This window comes from Neoarius graeffei, chromosome 14, assembly GCF_027579695.1.
Source record: "Neoarius graeffei isolate fNeoGra1 chromosome 14, fNeoGra1.pri, whole genome shotgun sequence".
NCBI classification, from domain to species: Eukaryota; Metazoa; Chordata; class Actinopteri; order Siluriformes; family Ariidae; genus Neoarius; species Neoarius graeffei.
In genome coordinates, this window is record NC_083582.1 from 79,768,466 (window position 1) to 79,792,361 (window position 23,896).

A 23,896-nucleotide genomic window follows, 5' to 3' on the forward strand; every position below is an offset into this window, starting at 1 on the left:
TGAATTGCTCATCTTGTTGTGGAGTTGAAGGACCAGACAAAAAGTGCCAGTCAAAAGTTTGTACACCCCTACTTGACTCATTCATTGGGGTTTCTGTATTTTGCATTCTCGACACTGTAGAACAAAACTGAAGACATCAAACTATAAAATAACATCTGGAACGTGTCTGGAATTATGTAGAAAATAAAAAAACAATCTGTCTGATATTTTAGATTCTTCAGTGTATCCAGCGTTTCCCTTGATGACTCTTTGTACACTATTGTCATTCTCTTAAGCAGCTTCATGAGGGAGTCACCTGGAATACTTTACAATTAACAGCTGTGTCTCGTCAGAAGGTCATTAGTGGACGAGTTTCTTTCCTTCTTAATGAGTTTGAGATCAAACAGTAAATAATAAACATACAATTAATAAAATAGCCCTACTCCACAGCTGCAGTAATCCATACAGTATTATATCAAGATCCGAACAACTCAGTAAAGAGAAACGACATCCATCATTACTTTAAGACATGAAGTGACTTAATTAATAAAAATAAAGAAAAAACACTGAATTAGAAGGTGTGTCCAAACTTTAGACTGGTACTGTACATACACACTCACTGGCCACTTTATTAGGAACATCTGTACATCCCCCTGCAGTTCTGTAATCAGCCGAACCCTCGCCAGCAGCAGCACGATGCATCAAATCCCACAGATACAAATCAGGAGCTTCAGTTAATGCTCACAATGTTCAAACATCAGAACGGGAAACATTGTGATCTCACAGTGTGACTTTCTCTCACTGTGGTCTGGGTGTTGGTTTGATCCAGATGGACTGGTTTGAGTATTTCAGAAGCTGCTGATCTCCTGGGGTTTTCACACACAACAGTCTCTAGAGTTTACACAGAATGGTGCAGAAAACAAAAAACACTGAGTGAGTGAGCGACAATTCTGTGGGTGGAAACAAACGCCTTGTTGATAAGAGAGGGTCAGAGGGAAATGGACAGATTGGGTCGAGCTTTTCTGCCAGGAAGGATATAGTAACTCATATAATCACTCTTTACAACCGTGGTGAGCAGAAAAGCATCTCAGCATGAAACAGCAGAACACCACATTGGGTTCCACTCCTGCAGCCAAGAACAGGGATCTTAGAACCAACAATACGTTCCTATTAAAGTGGCCGGTGAGTGTAGACTGTCTTACTGTCTCTAGATCACGATGATACTTGTCCAAGATGGAAATTTGAATGATTAACTATTAACACGAATGCTTGGTATCTAAGAGGAACCTGTGTACAGGTGATGTGTGTACGTTTAGAGCAGGACAACAAGCTTTTCCGGATCATGTTACTCAAAATACTGCACTGCTCTGATTTGACTCTACTATAAACCTGTGTGTGTGTGTGTGTGTGTGTGTGTGTGTGTGTGTGTGTGTGTGTAGCCCAGAGGAGCTCAGGGTTAGAGGAAACGAGGGAGGGAGACAAACTCTGACCACATGTTAAAGATGAATGCTGCGCTGAGACATCTGGCGTGTTCCATGTGCACTGGGAAGTCGGATTTCTAACTCAGAAAGTCGGAGGAACCTAACCAACCCTGACCTCAAAATCCAAGATGGCTGCTCTGTGTATAAGCAAAGTGGAAGCTGTAGTAATACACTGTTTATTAGCACTTCTGTCTTACTTATGTCTCATTAAATCATCTGTACAGACAGTACTGCCCAACTTCTCTCTGTGGCCATGTTGCTATGATGTAATGCAATGTAAAATAAATAAATCAGTGTGTTATTATTCACCACTTACATACAAACCAATCATTTTTATTTCAACATTGAATTTAACCAATTTCTCTAAATGTTCGTGGAAACAAAGATTAAACATCTATTAAATACTGTTCAGTATTATTAAACTCGTTAATCTATTAATTGTCTCAGGTTTGCTCTCCTCAGTGATGCACCCGCTGAGAAACCTGAAAGAGGTCTGGTTATAGGGGACTCTACCATACGGCACGTGAAATTAGCTCAGCCTTTAGGGGCACCAGCAGCTTTAGTCAGGTGTATACCGGGAGCCAGGGCGCCGGACATAGCAGGTAATCTTAGGGTCCTAGGCAAGCACAGGTTCTCAAAGATAGTTATCCATGCAGGAGCTAATGATATACGCCTTCGTCAGTCTGAGGTTACCAAGAGTAACTTTGTAGAGGTGTTTAAATTAGCGAAGGCAATGCCCGATGCTGTAGTATGCTCTGGCCCCATCCCAATGCGGCGTGGCGATGTAGCTTACAGCAGGTTATGGACGCTGAACTGCTGGCTGTCCAGATGATGTTCTGAAAACAGTGTGGGCTTTATAGATAATTGGGCTAATTTTGAGGGCACTGCTGGCCTGTTAGGGCGGGACGGTATCCATCCCACTCGGGAAGGTGCTGCTCTCATTTCCTGCAGCATAGCTCATAGTCTCAGAACAGGCCTAGTTAATTTCTGACAATCCAGAGCCAAGGCCAGGGAGCAGACGAACAGGCTAAACCGACTGTCTGCTAGCTGCACAGAGTCGTCACTCAGGGTCCACTACATCGAGACTGTGTCTGTTCCCCGAGCTCAACAAAAAAGTAGAAATATTCAGAGAGTTTGTTCCAGTAACCTAATCAATATAAAATTAGATCATACTGACTGTACAGCCGCTGCCAGCACCTTTGATCTAAAGGTGGGGCTATTAAATATTAGATCTCTTACATCTAAAGCGCTAATGGTTAATGAACTCATTACTGATCAGGAGTTTAATGTACTGTGTTTAACTGAAACATGGATTAAGCCAAATGAATATATAGCATTAAATGAAGCGAGTCCTCCTGGATACAGTTATATACACCAGCCTCGTCTAACTGACAGAGGAGGAGGCGTCGCGGTTATTTATAATGATTATCTAGGTGTAACACACAAACCTGCTTATAAATTTAACACATTTGAAGTTCTTCATACTCATATAATGTATGTAGCCTCGAAAAATAAGTCTACCCAGTTAATTCCATTGCTTATTATTTACAGGTCCCCGGGGCCATATTCTGAGTTTCTTTCTGAATTTGCAGATTTTATCTCAGACCTGGTTATTTCCTTAGACCAGGGGTCATCAAACTCCGGCCCGTGGGCCGACTCCGGCCCGCCACTCCCCTTTGACCGGCCCCCCAGCCCCTCTGCCCCCCACCACTTGAACCGGCCCTATGAGGCAATCCCCAAAAGTGGTCATGGCCTATTTTTTTAAATTGCTTTTTGGCAAATAATAACATGTCTGCATCTTGTATTTTGTTGATTTTATCAATTAAAATTTATATTTAGTTATAAAATGAACTATTCATATTTTCCAAATTTTCGTCATATGCTCACGATCAAGCAGTGACAGGCAGCGCACGCGCAGAGAACTGTCAGTGTTCAGGACAGCAAAATGGCTCACGGTCAGCAAAAAGCTAACAGAGAGTGCAGAGTTTTTAAAGAACAGTGGACCACCGATTATTTTTTCGTTCAGTGTAACGACCGTGCAGTTTATCTTGTATGTAAAGAAAGTGTGCCGGTTTTCAAAGAATATAATCTGCGTCGTCACTACGAAACCCGCCACAAAGAGTATGCTAGTTTGCGAGGGCAAACAAGAGAAGACAGGATTCGGAGGATGAAATGCTGACTGGCTGCACAACAGAATGTATTCCTTCGCCAAACCCAGATCAACCAGGCTGCTGTCCGAGCTAGCTATAAGGTAGCTCACCTACTAGCTACCCATGGAAAGCCGTTTACTGATGGGGACTTTGTTAAAGTATGCATGCTTGCTGTGGCCGAGGAGGTGTGTCCCGACAAGAAGGATGAGCTCAACGCGGTGAGTCTCTCCGCACCTACTATGACCAGGCGAACCGAAGATTTGGGGGACGACGTGTATGACCAGCTGAATCAGAAAGCATCAGAATTCGAGCTTTTTGTTTTGGCCATGGATGAGAGCAATGACGTGCAGGACACAGCACAACTGCTGTGATCTATTGATCTATTGCTCATATTATTATAATTTCACTGTTTTTTTAAATGTATTTATATTATAGGCCTATTTATTTGACCTTTATTAAAGTGCTGCACACAATTATTAGAAATAATATCAACAGGCCTACCTACAATTTATAATTTTCCACTCACCTTTGCCAGTGTCAATCAACTCAACTAGGCAGATGTTTCTTACTTTGACAGCTTTGATGTTATTTTTATTAGAAAATAAATAAATGGAATATCTGTGGTATTTCAAATTAAAACAAAGTGTGAAGACTCGATTACTACTTTTGCAAACCACTAGTAAAGATAAACAAATATGTGCCAGGAATCAAGTGTTGATATAGTAGTGTGGATATAGTAGTGGGGATTCCTATTTAATACTGTAGCAAAATTAACCAGGAATAAGTCCACTATCAACACATGCACACCTGCAGTATGTAGTAGCAACGACTTCATGAATTTTTTTAATGACAAAATTGAGAATATCCGACAAAAAAGTCAAACTACTAATTTAAGGTTAGACAATGAAAGTGACCTTGTAGTTAACAATATAACTGTATCAGATCAGCAATTAGAATGTTTTACTCCCCTAAAAGAAACTGAATTACTTTCATTAATCTCTACATCAAAAGCCTCAACTTGCGTACTAGATCCCTTACCTACACGTCTATTCAAACAGATAATACCTGGAGTAATTGAACTGCTTCTAAAAATAATAAATTCTTCTCTTACGATTGGCTATGTACCCAAATCCTTTAAACTAGCAGTTATCAAACCCCTGATTAAAAAACCTGACCTTGATCCCTGTCAGCTGTCCAATTATCGGCCAATATCAAACCTCCCCTTTATCTCCAAGATCCTTGAAAAAGCTGTGGCACAGCAGTTATGCTCATATTTACATAGGAATAACATCCATGAAATGTATCAATCAGGATTTAGACCTCATCATAGCACAGAGACAGCACTGGTTAAAGTAGTAAACGACCTACTGTTGGCGTCTGATCAGGGCTGTGTCTCGCTGCTTGTGTTGCTTGACCTTAGTGCAGCATTTGATACCATTGATCATTCCATTCTTCTGCATAGACTAGAAAATGCTGTAGGAGTTAAGGGAACGGCCCTCTCCTGGCTCAGCTCTTATCTAACTGATCGTTATCAGTATGTTGATATAAATGGTGATATTTCTAGACGTACCGAGGTAAAGTTTGGTGTTCCACAAGGTTCTGTCTTGGGTCCACTGCTTTTTTCTCTATATATGTTACCTCTGGGCGATATTATTCGTAAACATCGCATTAGTTTCCACTGTTATGCTGATGACACACAGTTGTATGTCTCTGCAAAACCTGATGAGAGACACCAGCTTAATAGAATTGAGGAATGTGTTAAGGACATTAGACACTGGATGCTTATAAATTTCCTTCTGCTTAACTCTGACAAGACTGAAGTACTTGTACTCGGACCACATACAGCTAGAAGTAAGTTTTCTGATTACACAGTGACTCTGGATGGCCTTTCTGTTTCTTCACGTGCAGCAGTAAAAGACCTCAGAGTGATTATTGACCCCAGTCTTTCATTTGAAACTCACATTGATAACATTACCCGGATAGCTTTCTTTCATCTCAGAAATATTGCAAAGATAAGAAATTTAATGTCATTGCATGATGCAGAAAAACTAGTTCATGCTTTCGTTCCCTCCAGGTTGGATTACTGTAATGCCTTACTGTCTGGATGTTCCAATAAATGCATAAACAAGCTCCAGTTAGTTCAAAATGCAGCAGCAAGAGTCCTTACTAGAACTAGAAAATATGTCCTATCACCCCTGTCTTATCCACACTGCATTGGCTCCCAATCAAATTTCGTATAGATTATAAAATACTACTATTGACCTTTAAAGCACTAAATGGTCTCGCACCACAGTACCTGAGTGAACTTCTGCTCCTCTATGACCCGCTACGCCTGCTTAGATCAAAAGGTGCAGGCTATCTGCTGGTACCTCGTATAGTGAAGGCTACATCAGGGGGCAGAGCCTTTTCTTACAAAGCCCCACAGTTATGGAACAGCCTTCCAAGTAATGTTCGGGAATCAGACACAGTCTCAGCATTTAAGTCTAGGCTGAAAACATATCTGTTTAGTCAAGCCTTTTGTTAATGGTGTTTATGAGGTAAAGGTGTAGATCTGGAGGGTCCACAGACATAGAGTGTTTTGGTAAACTGGGATGTATGGATGCTGTCAGTCCCCACTCGCTTGCTCACTGGAGTTTGTTGACGGTGTAGTGGCTGGCTGCTTTATGTCCCGGGGCTCCCTCATGCCTGTGTTACCTTCTGGCTCTCTCCTTTTAGTTATGCTGTCATAGTTAGTTGCCGGAGTCCCTGCTTGTACTCGGTGCAATATGTATACTGTTCCTACTTATTCAGGTGACATTGGGCATACCTAACCACCTGTGTTTTCTTTCTCTCCCCCCCACCCCAAATCTGTCCCTCTGAGTTACATGGAGTCAACAGGAAATCTTTTGGTGGAGACGGTGGGGACCTCGACTGGCTATCGTAGCCTGCAGGGAATCGGCCGTCAGACATTCTGTCGCATGTCCCAGACCCAGTGAAATGTAACTGAATTGTCTTGGCCAGGCCTAAGGGTCTCATCTGCATCTCATCATTGCTGAGGAGTGTGCTCCCATCACCCAATCAAGCATCCAGCCAGAGCAGGTCATGATATATTTTTTAACATATTAACATGCCATTGTGTGTTATGCCTGATGTAAAGACTCTCGTCTCTGCGAGCCTACCACTCAGATTTAATACTTGTCATTTTTAGGGCATACCTAACAACGTGTTTTCTTTCTCTCTCTCTCTCTCTCTCTCTCTCTCCCCCCCCCCCCCATCTGTCCCTCTGAGTTACATGTTGATCCTGGGATTGAGATGCTGGCCTCTTCTGCCCCTCGGACCTGCTTGATCCATCCTGGTGCCCTGTGTCTGGTCGGAGTTTTATTGCCCCACTCCTGTGAAGGACGGCCCCATGAGGACAGTTGAGGGTTAAACCTGTTAAAACTGTTTATATTATAGTCAGGCTGTCTGTTGTTGCCCAAATGAGGATGGGTTCCCTTTTGAGTCTGGTTCCTCTCGAGGTTTCTTCCTCATGTCATCTGAGGGAGTTTTTCCTTGCCACCGTCGCCACAGGCTTGCTCATTGGGGATAGATTAGGGATAAAATTATCTCATGTTTTAAGTCGTTCAAATTCTGTAAAGCTGCTTTGCGACAATGTTTATTGTTAAAAGCGCTATACAAATAAACTTGACTTGATTTGATTTGATATAGTAGTGTGGATATAGTAGTGTGGATATAGTAGTGTGGATATAGTAGTGGGGGATATAGTAGTGGGGATATAGTAGTGGGGATATAGTAGTGGGGATATAGTAGTGGGGATATAGTAGTGGGTATATAGTAGTGGGGATATAGTAGTGGGGGATATAGTAGTGGGGATATAGTAGTGGGTATATAGTAGTGGGTATATAGTAGTGGGGATATAGTAGTGGGGATATAGTAGTGGGGGATATAGTAGTGGGGGATATAGTAGTGGGGATATAGTAGTGGGGATATAGTAGTGGGGGATATAGTAGTGGGGATATAGTAGTGGGGATATAGTAGTGGGGATATAGTAGTGGGGATATAGTAGTGGGGATATAGTAGTGGGGGATATAGTAGTGGGGATATAGTAGTGGGGATATAGTAGTGTGGCTATAGTAGTGTGGATATAGTAGTGTGGATATAGTAGTGTGGATATAGTAGTGTGGATATAGTAGTGGGGACATGGTAGTGTGGGTATAGTAGTGGGGATATAGTAGTGGGGATAGAGTAGTGGGGATAGAGTAGTGGGGATATAGTAGTGTGGGTATAGTAGTGGGGATATAGTAGTGGGGATATAGTAGTGGGGGATATAGTAGTGGGGATATAGTAGTGGGTATATAGTAGTGGGGATATAGTAGTGGGGGATATAGTAGTGTGGATATAGTAGTGTGGGTATAGTAGTGGGGATATAGTAGTGGGGATATAGTAGTGGGGATATAGTAGTGTGGGTATAGTAGTGGGGATATAGTAGTGGGGATATAGTAGTGGGGATATAGTAGTGGGGATATAGTAGTGTGGGTATAGTAGTGTGGGTATAGTAGTGGGGATATAGTAGTGGGGATATAGTAGTGGGGATATAGTAGTGGGGATATAGTAGTGGGGATATAGTAGTGGGGATATAGTAGAGGGGATATAGTAGTGTGGATATAGTAGTGTGGGTATAGTAGTGGGGATATAGTAGTGGGGATATAGTAGTGTGGGTATAGTAGTGGGGATATAGTAGTGGGGATATAGTAGTGGGGATATAGTAGTGGGTATATAGTAGTGGGGATATAGTAGTGGGGGATATAGTAGTGGGGGATATAGTAGTGGGGATATAGTAGTGGGGATATAGTAGTGGGGGATATAGTAGTGGGGATATAGTAGTGGGGATATAGTAGTGGGGATATAGTAGTGGGGATATAGTAGTGGGGATATAGTAGTGGGGATATAGTAGTGGGGGATATAGTAGTGGGGATATAGTAGTGTGGATATAGTAGTGTGGATATAGTAGTGGGGGATATAGTAGTGGGGATATAGTAGTGGGGATATAGTAGTGGGGATATAGTAGTGGGGATATAGTAGTGGGGATATAGTAGTGTGGGTATAGTAGTGGGGATATAGTAGTGGGGATATAGTAGTGGGGGATATAGTAGTGGGGATATAGTAGTGGGGGATATAGTAGTGTGGGTATAGTAGTGGGGATATAGTAGTGGGGATATAGTAGTGGGGATATAGTAGTGTGGGTATAGTAGTGGGGATATAGTAGTGGGGATATAGTAGTGGGGATATAGTAGTGGGGATATAGTAGTGTGGGTATAGTAGTGTGGGTATAGTAGTGGGGATATAGTAGTGGGGATATAGTAGTGGGGATATAGTAGTGGGGATATAGTAGTGGGGATATAGTAGTGTGGGTATAGTAGTGGGGATATAGTAGTGGGGATATAGTAGTGGGGATATAGTAGTGGGGGATATAGTAGTGGGGGATATAGTAGTGGGGGATATAGTAGTGGGGATATAGTAGTGGGGATATAGTAGTGGGGGATATAGTAGTGGGGATATAGTAGTGGGGATATAGTAGTGGGGATATAGTAGTGGGGATATAGTAGTGGGGATATAGTAGTGGGGATATAGTAGTGTGGCTATAGTAGTGTGGATATAGTAGTGTGGATATAGTAGTGTGGATATAGTAGTGGGGACATGGTAGTGTGGGTATAGTAGTGGGGATATAGTAGTGTGGATATAGTAGTGGGGATATAGTAGTGGGGATATAGTAGTGGGGATATAGTAGTGTGGGTATAGTAGTGGGGATATAGTAGTGGGGATATAGTAGTGGGGATATAGTAGTGGGTATATAGTAGTGGGGATATAGTAGTGGGGGATATAGTAGTGTGGATATAGTAGTGTGGGTATAGTAGTGGGGATATAGTAGTGGGGATATAGTAGTGTGGGTATAGTAGTGGGGATATAGTAGTGGGGATATAGTAGTGGGGATATAGTAGTGGGGATATAGTAGTGTGGGTATAGTAGTGGGGATATAGTAGTGGGGATATAGTAGTGGGGATATAGTAGTGGGGATATAGTAGTGGGGATATAGTAGTGGGGATATAGTAGTGTGGGTATAGTAGTGGGGATATAGTAGTGGGGATATAGTAGTGGGGATATAGTAGTGTGGGTATAGTAGTGGGGATATAGTAGTGGGTATATAGTAGTGGGTATATAGTAGTGGGTATATAGTAGTGGGGATATAGTAGTGGGGGATATAGTAGTGGGGGATATAGTAGTGGGGATATAGTAGTGGGGATATAGTAGTGGGGGATATAGTAGTGGGGATATAGTAGTGGGGATATAGTAGTGGGGATATAGTAGTGGGGGATATAGTAGTGGGGATATAGTAGTGTGGATATAGTAGTGTGGATATAGTAGTGTGGATATAGTAGTGGGGATATAGTAGTGGGGACATGGTAGTGTGGGTATAGTAGTGGGGATATAGTAGTGTGGATATAGTAGTGTGGATATAGTAGTGGGGATATAGTAGTGGGGATATAGTAGTGGGGATATAGTAGTGGGGATATAGTAGTGGGGGATATAGTAGTGGGGATATAGTAGTGGGTATATAGTAGTGGGGATATAGTAGTGGGGGATATAGTAGTGTGGATATAGTAGTGTGGGTATAGTAGTGGGGATATAGTAGTGGGGATATAGTAGTGGGGATATAGTAGTGTGGGTATAGTAGTGGGGATATAGTAGTGGGGATATAGTAGTGGGGATATAGTAGTGTGGGTATAGTAGTGTGGGTATAGTAGTGGGGATATAGTAGTGGGGATATAGTAGTGGGGATATAGTAGTGGGGATATAGTAGTGTGGGTATAGTAGTGGGGATATAGTAGTGGGGATATAGTAGTGGGGATATAGTAGTGGGGATATAGTAGTGGGGATATAGTAGTGGGGATATAGTAGTGGGGATATAGTAGTGGGGATATAGTAGTGGGGATATAGTAGTGTGGGTATAGTAGTGGGGATATAGTAGTGGGGATATAGTAGTGGGGATATAGTAGTGTGGGTATAGTAGTGTGGGTATAGTAGTGGGGATATAGTAGTGGGGATATAGTAGTGGGGATATAGTAGTGGGGATATAGTAGTGGGGATATAGTAGTGTGGGTATAGTAGTGGGGATATAGTAGTGGGGATATAGTAGTGGGGATATAGTAGTGGGGATATAGTAGTGGGGATATAGTAGTGTGGGTATAGTAGTGTGGGTATAGTAGTGGGGATATAGTAGTGTGGATATAGTAGTGTGGGGATATAGTAGTGGGGATATAGTAGTGTGGGATATAGTAGTGGGGATATAGTAGTGTGGGTATAGTAGTGTGGGTATAGTAGTGGGGGATATAGTAGTGGGTATATAGTAGTGTGGGATATAGTAGTGTGGGATATAGTAGTGTGGGATATAGTAGTGTGGATATAGTAGTGTGGGATATAGTAGTGTGGGATATAGTAGTGGGGATATAGTAGTGGGGATATAGTAGTGGGGGATATAGTAGTGTGGGATATAGTAGTGGGGATATAGTAGTGGGTATATAGTAGTGTGGATATAGTAGTGGGGATATAGTAGTGGGGATATAGTAGTGTGGATATAGTAGTGGGGATATAGTAGTGGGGGATATAGTAGTGGGTATATAGTAGTGGGGGATATAGTAGTGGGGGATATAGTAGTGGGGGATATAGTAGTGTGGATATAGTAGTGTGGGATATAGTAGTGTGGGATATAGTAGTGGGGATATAGTAGTGGGGATATAGTAGTGGGTATATAGTAGTGGGGGATATAGTAGTGTGGGATATAGTAGTGGGGATATAGTAGTGGGGATATAGTAGTGGGGATATAGTAGTGTGGATATAGTAGTGGGGACATGGTAGTGTGGGTATAGTAGTGTGGATATAGTAGTGGGGATATAGTAGTGTGGATATAGTAGTGGGGACATGGTAGTGTGGGTATAGTAGTGGGGATATAGTAGTGTGGATATAGTAGTGTGGATATGGTAGTGTGGATATGGTAGTGGGGATATAGTAGTGGGGATATAGTAGTGTGGCTATAGTAGTGTGGATATAGTAGTGGGGATATAGTAGTGGGGATATAGTAGTGGGGATATAGTAGTGGGGATGTAGTAGTTTGGATATAGTAGTGTGGATATAATAGTGGGGATATAGTAGTGTGGGTATAGTAGTGGGGATATAGTAGTGGGGATATAATAGTGGGGATATAGTAGTGTGGGTATAGTAGTGGGGATATAGTAGTGGGGATATAGTAGTGTGGCTATAGTAGTGTGGATATAGTAGTGGGGATATAGTAGTGTGGGTATAGTAGTGTGGATATAGTAGTGGGGATATAATAGTGGGGATATAGTAGTGTGGGTATAGTAGTGGGGATATAGTAGTGGGGATATAGTAGTGTGGCTATAGTAGTGTGGATATAGTAGTGGGGATATAGTAGTGTGGATATAGTAGTGGGGATGTAGTAGTTTGGATATAGTAGTGTGGATATAATAGTGGGGATATAGTAGTGTGGGTATAGTAGTGTGGATATAGTAGTGGGGATATAATAGTGGGGATGTAGTAGTGGGGATATAGTAGTGGGGATATAATAGTGGGGATATAGTAGTGTGGGTATAGTAGTGGGGATATAATAGTGGGGATATAGTAGTGTGGATATAGTAGTGGGGATATAGTAGTGTGGGTATAGTAGTGGGGATATAGTAGTGTGGGTATAGTAGTGGGGATATAGTAGTGTGGATATAGTAGTGGGGACATGGTAGTGTGGGTATAGTAGTGGGGATATAGTAGTGTGGATATGGTAGTGTGGATATGGTAGTGTGGATATGGTAGTGTGGATATGGTAGTGTGGATATGGTAGTGGGGATATAGTAGTGTGGCTATAGTAGTGTGGATATAGTAGTGGGGATATAGTAGTGGGGATATAGTAGTGTGGATATAGTAGTGGGGATATAGTAGTGTGGATATAGTAGTGGGGATATAGTAGTGGGGATATAGTAGCAGGGATATAGTAGTGGGGGATATAGTAGTGGGGATATAGTAGTGTGGATATAGTAGTGGGGATATAGTAGTGGGGATATAGTAGCAGGGATATAGTAGTGTGGATATAGTAGTGGGGATATAGTAGTGTGGATATAGTAGTGGGGATGTAGTAGTTTGGATATAGTAGTGTGGATATAATAGTGGGGATATAGTAGTGTGGGTATAGTAGTGTGGATATAGTAGTGGGGATATAATAGTGGGGATGTAGTAGTGGGGATATAGTAGTGGGGATATAGTAGTGGGGATATAGTAGTGTGGGTATAGTAGTGGGGATATAGTAGTGGGGATATAGTAGTGTGGGTATAGTAGTGGGGATGTAGTAGTGTGGGTATAGTAGTGGGGATATAGTAGTGTGGGTATAGTAGTGGGGATGTAGTAGTGTGGGTATAGTAGTGGGGATATAGTAGTGTGGCTATAGTAGTGGGGACATGGTAGTGTGGGTATAGTAGTGTGGATATGGTAGTGTGGATATGGTAGTGTGGATATGGTAGTGTGGATATGGTAGTGGGGATATAGTAGTGGGGATATAGTAGTGTGGCTATAGTAGTGTGGATATAGTAGTGGGGATATAGTAGTGGGGATATAGTAGTGGGGATATAGTAGTGGGGATGTAGTAGTTTGGATATAGTAGTGTGGATATAGTAGTGTGGATATAGTAGTGTGGGTATAGTAGTGGGGATATAGTAGTGTGGGTATAGTAGTGGGGATATAGTAGTGGGGATATAATAGTGTGGGTATAGTAGTGGGGATATAGTAGTGGGGCTATAGTAGTGTGGCTATAGTAGTGTGGATATAGTAGTGTGGATATAGTAGTGGGGATATAGTAGTGGGGATATAGTAGTGGGGATATAGTAGTGGGGATGTAGTAGTTTGGATATAGTAGTGTGGATATAGTAGTGTGGATATAGTAGTGGGGATATAATAGTGGGGATATAATAGTGGGGATATAGTAGTGTGGGTATAGTAGTGGGGATATAGTAGTGTGGCTATAGTAGTGTGGATATAGTAGTGGGGATATAGTAGTGGGGATATAGTAGTGGGGATATAGTAGTGGGGATGTAGTAGTGGGGATATAGTAGTGTGGCTATAGTAGTGTGGATATAGTAGTGTGGATATAGTAGTGGGGATATAGTAGTGGGGATATAGTAGTGGGGATGTAGTAGTTTGGATATAGTAGTGTGGATATAGTAGTGTGGATATAGTAGTGTGGGTATAGTAGTGGGGATATAGTAGTGTGGATATAGTAGTGGGGATATAATAGTGGGGATATAATAGTGGGGATATAGTAGTGTGGGTATAGTAGTGGGGATATAGTAGTGTGGATATAGTAGTGGGGATATAGTAGTGGGGATATAGTAGTGGGGATATAGTAGTGGGGATGTAGTAGTTTGGATATAGTAGTGTGCATATAGTAGTGTGGATATAGTAGTGTGGGTATAGTAGTGTGGATATAGTAGTGGGGGATATAGTAGTGTGGCTATAGTAGTGTGGATATAGTAGTGGGGATATAGTAGTGGGGATATAGTAGTGTGGATATAGTAGTGTGGATATAGTAGTGTGGGTATAGTAGTGGGGATATAGTAGTGGGGATATAGTAGTGTGGCTATAGTAGTGTGGATATAGTAGTGGGGATATAGTAGTGGGGATATAGTAGTGGGGATATAGTAGTGGGGATGTAGTAGTGGGGATATAGTAGTGTGGCTATAGTAGTGTGGATATAGTAGTGTGGATATAGTAGTGGGGATATAGTAGTGGGGATATAGTAGTGGGGATATAGTAGTGGGGATGTAGTAGTTTGGATATAGTAGTGTGGATATAGTAGTGTGGATATAGTAGTGTGGGTATAGTAGTGGGGATATAGTAGTGGGGATATAATAGTGGGGATATAATAGTGGGGATATAATAGTGGGGATATAGTAGTGTGGGTATAGTAGTGGGGATATAGTAGTGTGGATATAGTAGTGGGGACATGGTAGTGTGGGTATAGTAGTGGGGATATAGTAGTGTGGATATAGTAGTGGGGATATAGTAGTGGGGATATAGTAGTGGGGATATAGTAGTGGGGATGTAGTAGTTTGGATATAGTAGTGTGCATATAGTAGTGTGGATATAGTAGTGTGGGTAAAGTAGTGTGGATATAGTAGTGGGGGATATAGTAGTGTGGCTATAGTAGTGTGGATATAGTAGTGGGGATATAGTAGTGGGGATATAGTAGTGTGGATATAGTAGTGTGGATATAGTAGTGTGGGTATAGTAGTGGGGATGTAGTAGTTTGGATATAGTAGTGTGGATATAATAGTGGGGATATAGTAGTGTGGGTATAGTAGTGTGGATATAGTAGTGTGGATATAATAGTGGGGATATAGTAGTGTGGGTACAGTAGTGGGGATATAGTAGTGTGGATATAGTAGTGTGGATATAGTAGTGGGGATGTAGTAGTTTGGATATAGTAGTGGGGATGTAGTAGTTTGGATATAGTAGTGTGGATATAATAGTGGGGATATAGTAGTGTGGGTATAGTAGTGGGGATATAGTAGTGGGGATATAATAGTGGGGATGTAGTAGTGGGGATATAGTAGTGGGGATATAATAGTGGGGATATAGTAGTGTGGGTATAGTAGTGGGGATATAGTAGTGGGGATATAGTAGTGTGGGTATAGTAGTGGGGATGTAGTAGTGTGGGTATAGTAGTGGGGATATAGTAGTGTGGGTATAGTAGTGGGGATGTAGTAGTGTGGGTATAGTAGTGGGGACATGGTAGTGTGGGTATAGTAGTGGGGATATAGTAGTGTGGATATAGTAGTGTGGATATGGTAGTGTGGATATGGTAGTGTGGATATGGTAGTGTGGATATAGTAGTGTGGCTATAGTAGTGTGGATATAGTAGTGGGGATATAGTAGTGGGGATGTAGTAGTTTGGATATAGTAGTGTGGATATAGTAGTGTGGATATAGTAGTGTGGGTATAGTAGTGGGGATGTAGTAGTTTGGATATAGTAGTGTGGATATAGTAGTGTGGATATAGTAGTGTGGGTATAGTAGTGTGGATATAGTAGTGGGGATATAATAGTGGGGATATAGTAGTGTGGGTATAGTAGTGGGGATATAGTAGTGTGGGTATAGTAGTGTGGGTATAGTAGTGGGGATATAATAGTGGGGATATAGTAGTGTGGATATAATAGTGGGGATATAGTAGTGTGGGTATAGTAGTGGGGATATAGTAGTGTGGCTATAGTAGTGTGGATATAGTAGTGGGGATATAGTAGTGTGGATATAGTAGTGGGGATATAATAGTGGGGATATAGTAGTGTGGGTATAGTAGTGGGGATATAGTAGTGTGGATATAGTAGTGTGGATATAGTAGTGGGGATATAGTAGTGTGGATATAGTAGTGGGGATATAATAGTGGGGATATAGTAGTGTGGGTATAGTAGTGGGGATATAATAGTGGGGATATAGTAGTGTGGATATAGTAGTGGGGATATAGTAGTGTGGATATAGTAGTGGGGATATAATAGTGGGGATATAGTAGTGTGGGTATAGTAGTGGGGATATAGTAGTGTGGATATAGTAGTGTGGGTATAGTAGTGTGGATATAGTAGTGTGGATATAATAGTGGGGATATAGTAGTGTGGGTATAGTAGTGGGGATATAGTAGTGTGGCTATAGTAGTGTGGATATAGTAGTGGGGATATAGTAGTGTGGATATAGTAGTGGGGATATAGTAGTGTGGGTATAGTAGTGGGGATGTAGTAGTGTGGGTATAGTAGTGGGGATATAGTAGTGTGGATATAGTAGTGGGGACATGGTAGTGTGGGTATAGTAGTGGGGATATAGTAGTGTGGATATAGTAGTGTGGATATGGTAGTGTGGATATGGTAGTGTGGATATGGTAGTGGGGATATAGTAGTGGGGATATAGTAGTGTGGATATAGTAGTGGGGATATAGTAGTGGGGATATAGTAGTGGGGATATAGTAGTGGGGATGTAGTAGTTTGGATATAGTAGTGTGGATATAGTAGTGTGGGTATAGTAGTGGGGATATAATAGTGGGGATATAGTAGTGTGGGTATAGTAGTGGGGATATAGTAGTAGGGATATAGTAGTGTGGATATAGTAGTGGGGATATAGTAGTGTGGGTATAGTAGTGGGGATATAGTAGTGGGGATATAGTAGTGTGGCTATAGTAGTGTGGATATAGTAGTGTGGATATAGTAGTGGGGATATAGTAGTGGGGATATAGTAGTGGGGATATAGTAGTGGGGATGTAGTAGTGGGGATATAGTAGTAGGGATATAGTAGTGGGGATATAGTAGTGTGGCTATAGTAGTGTGGATATAGTAGTGGGGATATAGTAGTGTGGGTATAGTAGTGGGGATGTAGTAGTGGGGATATAGTAGTGGGGATATAGTAGTGTGGGTATAGTAGTGGGGATGTAGTAGTGTGGGTATAGTAGTGGGGATATAGTAGTGTGGGTATAGTAGTGGGGATGTAGTAGTGTGGGTATAGTAGTGGGGACATGGTAGTGTGGGTATAGTAGTGGGGATATAGTAGTGTGGATATAGTAGTGTGGATATGGTAGTGTGGATATGGTAGTGTGGATATGGTAGTGGGGATATAGTAGTGGGGATATAGTAGTGTGGCTATAGTAGTGGGGATATAGTAGTGGGGATATAGTAGTGGGGATGTAGTAGTTTGGATATAGTAGTGTGGATATAGTAGTGTGGATATAGTAGTGTGGGTATAGTAGTGGGGATGTAGTAGTTTGGATATAGTAGTGTGGATATAGTAGTGTGGATATAGTAGTGTGGGTATAGTAGTGTGGATATAGTAGTGGGGATATAATAGTGGGGATATAGTAGTGTGGGTATAGTAGTGGGGATATAGTAGTGTGGGTATAGTAGTGTGGGTATAGTAGTGGGGATATAATAGTGGGGATATAATAGTGGGGATATAGTAGTGTGGGTATAGTAGTGGGGATATAGTAGTGTGGCTATAGTAGTGTGGATATAGTAGTGGGGATATAGTAGTGTGGATATAGTAGTGGGGATATAATAGTGGGGATATAGTAGTGTGGGTATAGTAGTGGGGATATAGTAGTGTGGATATAGTAGTGTGGATATAGTAGTGGGGATATAGTAGTGTGGATATAGTAGTGGGGATATAATAGTGGGGATATAGTAGTGTGGGTATAGTAGTGTGGATATAGTAGTGGGGATATAGTAGTGTGGATATAGTAGTGGGGATATAATAGTGGGGATATAGTAGTGTGGGTATAGTAGTGGGGATATAGTAGTGTGGATATAGTAGTGTGGGTATAGTAGTGTGGATATAGTAGTGTGGATATAATAGTGGGGATATAGTAGTGTGGGTATAGTAGTGGGGATATAGTAGTGTGGCTATAGTAGTGTGGATATAGTAGTGGGGATATAGTAGTGTGGATATAGTAGTGGGGATATAGTAGTGTGGGTATAGTAGTGGGGATGTAGTAGTGTGGGTATAGTAGTGGGGATATAGTAGTGTGGATATAGTAGTGGGGACATGGTAGTGTGGGTATAGTAGTGTGGATATAGTAGTGTGGATATGGTAGTGTGGATATGGTAGTGTGGATATGGTAGTGGGGATATAGTAGTGGGGATATAGTAGTGTGGATATAGTAGTGGGGATATAGTAGTGGGGATATAGTAGTGGGGATATAGTAGTGGGGATGTAGTAGTTTGGATATAGTAGTGTGGATATAGTAGTGTGGGTATAGTAGTGTGGATATAGTAGTGGGGATATAATAGTGGGGATATAGTAGTGGGGATATAGTAGTGTGGGTATAGTAGTGGGGATATAGTAGTAGGGATATAGTAGTGTGGATATAGTAGTGGGGATATAGTAGTGTGGGTATAGTAGTGGGGATATAGTAGTGGGGATATAGTAGTGTGGCTATAGTAGTGTGGATATAGTAGTGTGGATATAGTAGTGGGGATATAGTAGTGGGGATATAGTAGTGGGGATATAGTAGTGGGGATGTAGTAGTGGGGATATAGTAGTAGGGATATAGTAGTGGGGATATAGTAGTGTGGCTATAGTAGTGTGGATATAGTAGTGGGGATATAGTAGTGTGGGTATAGTAGTGGGGATATAGTAGTGGGGATATAGTAGTGTGGATATAGTAGTGGGGATATAGTAGTGTGGGTATAGTAGTGGGGATGTAGTAGTGGGGATATAGTAGTGTGGATGGCTGTGCCAGGCGAGTCATCTCTTCTACACAATGAGGCCTGCTGGTGGTCATATTTGTCTGGGTCATACAATTCTATGGTGGGGTTTACATTAGACCGTATCAGCGGATCATCAGATTAACGTTTTTAAAACGATTAGCGTGCACACAGCAACGCCAATACACAATTTGCGTGCACACAGCAACGCCAATACACGGATACGCTCGGCTCCGCAGGCATCCTGCGCTCCAAATCACTCCGCCCTGAACAGCGAGTGCCCTCTGGAGGGTGCGCACTCCGGCCCTGCGCAGCTCACAGAGCGCGCGAGTGAAGCGCACTAGCAGTGATTCGGGACTGAGCCGCTGTGTGTGTGATCCCAGCGCAGATCACTTACCACTTGCAAGTGTAAGGATGGCAAGCCTAAAGACAATCATAACTACACAATGGGCAGTATTTGCATCAGTATTTGCAGTATTTTCATACTTTTATACTCTTTAATGAAAGGTGATACAAGGCGGAAGTCCGCGCCGTTTTTCAGCAGTCGCGTCACATGACCAATGCCAGCGAATCAGGAAGGTGGATGTCACAGTAACGTTGTCCAATGACGACGCCAGCTAGAGCTCAGCACAGCGTATCCACGTATTCTCAATGTTTACACAGCACCGGAGCTGACACTATCTGGATTGAATACATGGACCCTGGCGGATTCCCGTTTCCCGGCGTTTTAATGTAAACGGACAGTGCATCCGCGAAGAAAACGAGACAGATACGGTCTAATGTAAACTTGGCCTATGTTATATAGCTGACCCGACCCCGGCCCCCCATCACAGTCAGGAACGACAATGTGGCCCCCAGAGAAAAAAAGTTTGGTGACCCCTGCCTTAGACAAAGCTTTAGTTGTCGGAGATTTTAATATTCACTTCGATAACCCAGAAGACCCTTTAAAAACAGCGTTTGTGTCCATTTTAGATTCAGTCGGGATTAAGCAGAATGTCATAGGACCGACCCATAATGGTGGTCACACCCTCGATCTAATACTAACATTCGGGTTAAATGTAGAAAATACAGTCACACTTCCACAGTCTGAAGTTATCTCAGATCATTATCTCATCTCATTCAAACTATGTCTGAGTAATAATACACTCACCGGCCACTTTATTAGGTACACCTGTCCAACTGCTCGTTAACACTTAATTTCTAATCAGCCAATCACATGGCGGCAACTCAGTGCATTTAGGCATGTAGACATGGTCAAGACAATCTCCTGCAGTTCAAACCGAGCATCAGTATGGGGAAGAAAGGTGATTTGAGTGACTTTGAACGTGGCATGGTTGTTGGTGCCAGAAGGGCTGGTCTGAGTATTTCAGAAACTGCTGATCTACTGGGATTTTCACGCACAACCATCTCTAGGGTTTACAGAGAATGGTCCGAAAAAGAAAAAATATCCAGTGAGCGGCAGTTCTGTGGGCGGAAATGCCTTGTTGATGCCAGAGGTCAGAGGAGAATGGCCAGACTGGTTCGAGCTGATAGAAAGGCAACAGTGACTCAAATAACCACCCGTTACAACCAAGGTAGGCAGAAGAGCATCTCTGAACGCACAGTACGTCGAACTTTGAGGCAGATGGGCTACAGCAGCAGAAGACCACGCCGGGTGCCACTCCTTTCAGCTAAGAACAGGAAACTGAGGCTACAATTTGCACAAGCTCATCGAAATTGGACAATAGAAGATTGGAAAAACGTTGCCTGGTCTGATGAGTCTCGATTTCTGCTGCGACATTCGAATGGTAGGGTCAGAATTTGGCGTCAACAACATGAAAGCATGGATCCGTCCTGCCTTGTATCAATGGTTCAGGCTGGTGGTGGTGGTGTAATGGTGTGGGGAATATTTTCTTGGCACTCTTTGGGCCCCTTGGTACCAATTGAGCATCGTTGCAACGCCACAGCCTACCTGAGTATTGTTGCTGACCATGTCCATCCCTTTATGACCACAATGTACCCAACTTCTGATGGCTACTTTCAGCAGGATAATGCGCCATGTCATAAAGCTGGAATCATCTCAGACTGGTTTCTTGAACATGACAATGAGTTCACTGTACTCAAATGGCCTCCACAGTCACCAGATCTCAATCCAATAGAGCATCTTTGGGATGTGGTGGAACGGGAGATTCGCATCATGGATGTGCAGCCGACAAATCTGCGCCAACTGTGTGATGCCATCATGTCAATATGGACCAAACTCTCTGAGGAATGCTTCCAGCACCTTGTTGAATCTATGCCACGAAGAATTGAGGCAGTTCTGAAGGCAAAAGGGGGTCCAACCCATTACTAGCATGGTGTACCTAATAAAGTGGCTGGTGAGTGTATATGCACCTCACCACGCTACTGTATTAAACGTGCATTCACGTCAACTACTGCACAGAGCTTTATAAATGATCTCCCAGAGCTGTCAACTTTGATTGGGTCACTGTCAGCCCCTGCAGAACTTGATCAGGCAACTGAATGCTTAGAGTCAATGTTCCGCTATACTTTAGATAATGTAGCTCCTCTTAAAAGGAAAATGGTCAGAGACAAAAAAATTAGCACCCTGGTATAATGATGACACTCGCACATTAAAACAGACCACTCGAAAATTGGAACGTAAACGGCATCAAACAAAATTGGTAGCGTTCAAATTAGCGTGGAAGGAGAGCTTCCTGAAGTATAGAAAAGCTCTTAGTGCTGCGAGATCAACATATCTCTCCTCCCTAATAGAAGATAACAAAAATAATCCTAGATTCCTATTTAATACTGTAGCAAAATTAACCAGGAATAAGTCCACTATAGACACATGCACACCTGCAGTATGCAGGGGCGCAGATAGGATTTTTGAACTGGGGGGGACTGAGCTGTCAGCAAATGATTCCATTTTGTGTAAATGCACACACACACACACACACACACACACACACACACACACACACACATATATACTGTATATATACATACTGTATGTACTGAAGCTTCAATATACATTAGAATTGTGAGTTTTCTAACTGAATGAACATTGGTAGACAAAGGCCTACCTGGTCAACACTAGCCATACATGATCAAATTGTTATGTGTCTGGTATGTTAATCACGCTCCAAAACTTCATGTCTTCTGCATGTTTTATTTAAACATTTGTTGATCTCAGCAGGATGAAGAATCTCATCACAGAAACTTTAACTGTAACTTCTAACAAAAAGGGAATGTCCAAAAATTAATACCCAAATAAATTTGAAATGATTCACACTCGTGCCTTCAGGTAAGTGCAAATGCCTTCTTATTATTGTCAGACTAGCTACTCAACATTATAAAAAGAATATCTGCCACATCTGGGAAAGTTAACAGGCAATATGATACATTGCTCAGTTTTTGAAAAAACGCTGTAATTGTTTTTTTTTGTTTTTTCATTGTTGACCCCACCAGGGATTGCCTGCAGGCCAGGAGGACAATGTTAACATCTTGAATCTCATAATTTCAGTTAACAGTTGCTGCTTACTAAAATAACATTAGACATAAAAATAACAACATTAAAAGATATTCACCTACAGCCTAGAATGCTGTTATTTTACATTTAGCCTCCTTCAGGTAAGTCCAAATTCCTTCTTATTATTATTATCAGACAAGCTACTCAACATTACAAAACAAGTATTTGTCACATCTGGGAAAGTCAACAGGCAACAGGCAGAGGATATTTACATCTTTTGTTTATTGAAACAAACGCTGTGATTTTTTTCCCTCTTCTCTGGCTTAATGTGGCAGAAAGATCACCAGCTCAGTCATTAGACAGTTGTTTATGATCACTATGGTTACCGCGACAGGCAAAGTCCCCAGCTCCCCTTAGGACCCCGGGGTCGAGATGGTGCGTTACATTTACATTGGAAGTCGGAACTTGGAGCTCCGAGCAACATAACCTCAGAACTGAGCGCTTCCCAGTTTAAAAACTGGGACATCATGGAACATGGAATTCGAAAAAAATGGACAGTTAATGAAATGAAACGAAAACCCCAACGTTTATGCTGGGAGATGCTACCAGTAGATTTCAATGCTTTTCTGACTTCAAACTTCCAACTTACGAGTACAACTGAACGCACCATTAGTCGTAGCAGAAACACCGTTGCTATCAAATGGATGAGCTGTGCAGTGTTATTAACCGGGAATTACGTGGAAAATGAACACCTTGCTTTCCCAACTCTGCAAGGATCTGCTCCAGCCTTTCCCCTTCTTGAATCGGTGTAATGTGGATTGATCACTGACAAGGCTACTGCTGCTGCCATTTCAACTTTGTGCTGCAATGTAAGTTAGCCTAACTAATGGAACATTAATCCTCACTTTTTCTACCTATGTTTGGCGCCTTATGTAGGGACGGTGGGGGGGACAGATAGGGGTCACTATAAATCTGGGGGGGACATGTCCCCCCCCCAGTGCCATCTGCGCCCTTGGCAGTACGTAGTAGAAATGACTTCATGAATTTTTTAATGACAAAATTGAGAATATCCGACAAAAAATTCAAACTACTAATTTAAGGTCAGACAATGTAAGTGACCCTGTAGTTAACAATATAACTGTATCAGATCAGCAATTAGAATGTTTTACTCCCCTTAGAGAAACTGAATTACTTTCATTAATCTCCGCATCAAAAGCCTCAACTTGCGTACTAGATCCCTTACCTACACGTCTATTCAAACAGATAATACCTGAAGTAATTGAACCGCTTCTAAAAATAATCAATTCTTCTCTTACGATTGGCTATGTACCCAAATCCTTTAAACTAGCAGTTATCAAACCCCTGATTAGAAAACCTGACCTTGATCCCTGTCAGCTGTCCAATTATCGGCCGATATCAAACCTCCCCTTTATCTCCAAGATCCTTGAAAAAGCTGTGGCACAGCAGTTATGCTCATATTTACATAGGAATAACATCCATGAAATGTATCAGTCAGGATTTAGACCTCATCATAGCACAGAGACAGCACTGGTTAAAGTAGTAA

General features: G+C 42.0%; 1 protein-coding gene across 5 annotated transcripts in view; it reads right to left on the reverse strand.

Annotated features, from left to right (window-relative positions):
* Positions 1-23,896, reverse strand: part of thrab (thyroid hormone receptor alpha b) — a 333,280-nt gene that overhangs the window by 125,692 nt on the left and 183,692 nt on the right. The window lies entirely within an intron of this gene.